Below are 2,259 nucleotides of genomic sequence, written 5' to 3' on the forward strand. Positions count from 1 at the left end.
GTTATTTTTCGCCAACTTAGAAAAAAAGGGTTTTCACACCAGAACAACTGTTATTTTTCGCCACCTTAGAAAAAAAAAGGGTTTTCACACCAGAACAACTGTTATTTTTCGCCACCTTAGAAAAAAAAGGGTTTTCACACCAGAACAACTGTTATTTTTCGCCAGCTTAAAAAAAAAGGTTTTTCACACCAGAACAACTGTTATTTTTCGCCAGCTTAAAAAAAAAGTTTTTCACACCAGAACAACTGTTATTTTTCACCAGCTTAAAAAAAAAGGTTTTTCACACCAGAACAACCGTTATTTTTCGCCAGCTTAAAAAAAAAGGGTTTTTCACACCAGAACAACTGTTATTCTTGCAAATGGTTTATACAAATATCGTTTGAACAATATTGAGCGAAACGAGTTTTCGTCATTGTAAAAAAAACGGGTTAACTGAAATGTTATGATACATCCTTCGGATCTCTTCCGTTTGGTGCCCAAACCAGTAGTAATAAGGGTTAACTCATCGCCAAATGTTTGACTCTTATCTTTGTGAATTTATATGGGGAAATAGAAATAAAGATGAAGACTTATTTAAAATATATACATATATTGTTTAATACAGTAGAATTCGCTGAATAAATATCATATGATCTTTATTATTAATTATTTTATTTTACTACTGGTATTATTTTCAAAACGATCTATTGTGCCAAACGGACCCCCTCCCCCCTCTTTCTTCTCGGAAAAACTCTAAGGGACCAAACAGAAAGAGTAGTGTAAACCAAATACTAATGTGTTAGTACAAATACAACTGATTACTGATTATCATCATTCTTCGCCTGCCTACAAAAAAAAGGGCTAACGCCAGAATATGTATTATTGTTTGTCTGAACAAGATAATCTGATTATATTAAACACACACACACAAATATTTGGTTTAGTCCTGGGATGTTCAAGAACAACGCTGCACATCGGGCGATCTGACTGGCTGTGCACACCGCAGGGGTCGAGCATCTAATTTTTCACGTTATAAGCTACTGCTGAGCAGTCGGGCAGGTTAAGGACAACGAACTTCATTAATATGAGAAATATCCGATGTTTTATTTCGTCAAAAGTTAACAGGGTGAGAAGGTGGACTCGTAAGTATGGCACAGATATAGAAAACCCTTTAGAAATATTAAACGTATATAAACAAAAATATCTTAAAAGTGTTAAAAATATTAAAAAAAAAAACGCGTCAAAATCCAGTGTCGCTAAGCCTAATTTTATTTTCTCTTCTAGATCAATGGTGTGAAAATAACCGTTTCTGTACCTCTATTTTGATTTAATATTTCAACAAGCTAATAATTATCAACAGTCGTTAATGAAGTGTGAAAAAAAAAAAACAAGAAAAAAAACGTACGCCACGTTTCTGCCAGATGTTCGGAGCGTTCTCCCCCTGTACATAACCTGATCAGAAAGGGATTAAACATCTGTTTCGTGCTTCTCGCATATCGAAACAATGTTTCAAAATCATATAGGAACAACAATACCACGTGCCTGCATTCGCCAATCAGGTGGCAGACTCGAGACTGGAAGTAACCTCATTCACCGGGGGTCAGAGTTCACTAAATAACAGCAGGAGCTGGGTGACTACAGTAGAAGTACAAATAATAGTGCGTTCTACACTGACCACAGTCCACTGTTAGTAAAACGAAATAGTTCGATACTGACCACAGTTCAACATACGTTAGGGTAGAGCTTATATATAGTGTGTGTGTATATTTACAAAAGTTCGCCGTGTCCTCGATTCCCTGCCTTACCCACCATAGGCCTAACTCTTAACTAAGCCAGCAAGTCACGATTTAGTGGACTTTTCATTGATAATCTACAGTACAACCCCGAGGCGAAGTTGAGTCTCAGCACAACCGAAGCTAATATTAATAACGTCATACTATACATGGAAAATAGATTATGTTACTTACATTACGTTCTTAGTCCAGCAATATCAACAAATAACTCGTGCTCAAACACTTGAAAAACGCGTTACTTCGACGTTCGTGCTCGTACTAAACCCACATCTACCGGCACAATCGTCGTGTCAACTTCATACGTGATGGCATACATCCCACCGAATCTGCATCGCTCCAGGCAACTACTTCGTCCAATCACAACTCTCCATCCCCCCCCCCCCACCAGGTTCAACAGAGTTAAAAAAAAAATTCCACCTGACGTGCGTTTTTTTTTTTCTCTTTTTTCAGTCATGGCCCAGACGTCGCTTGCAAGTATTACACCTGC

The 2,259-nt window shown here is 37.4% G+C and overlaps 1 protein-coding gene across 1 annotated transcript in view; it reads right to left on the reverse strand.

The window, feature by feature from the left end:
- Positions 1–1,962, reverse strand: part of LOC106470994 (puratrophin-1-like) — a 71,978-nt gene extending 70,016 nt beyond the window's left edge. The window contains exon 1 of the mRNA XM_022399633.1: positions 1,947–1,962. The gene's annotated coding sequence lies outside the window, so the exon portion shown is untranslated. The remainder of the gene's footprint in view (positions 1–1,946) is intronic.
- Positions 1,963–2,259: the final 297 nt, after the last annotated feature.

The sequence above is a fragment of the Limulus polyphemus genome, unplaced genomic scaffold, assembly GCF_000517525.1.
Source record: "Limulus polyphemus unplaced genomic scaffold, Limulus_polyphemus-2.1.2 Scaffold4343, whole genome shotgun sequence".
Classification (NCBI taxonomy): domain Eukaryota; kingdom Metazoa; phylum Arthropoda; class Merostomata; order Xiphosura; family Limulidae; genus Limulus; species Limulus polyphemus.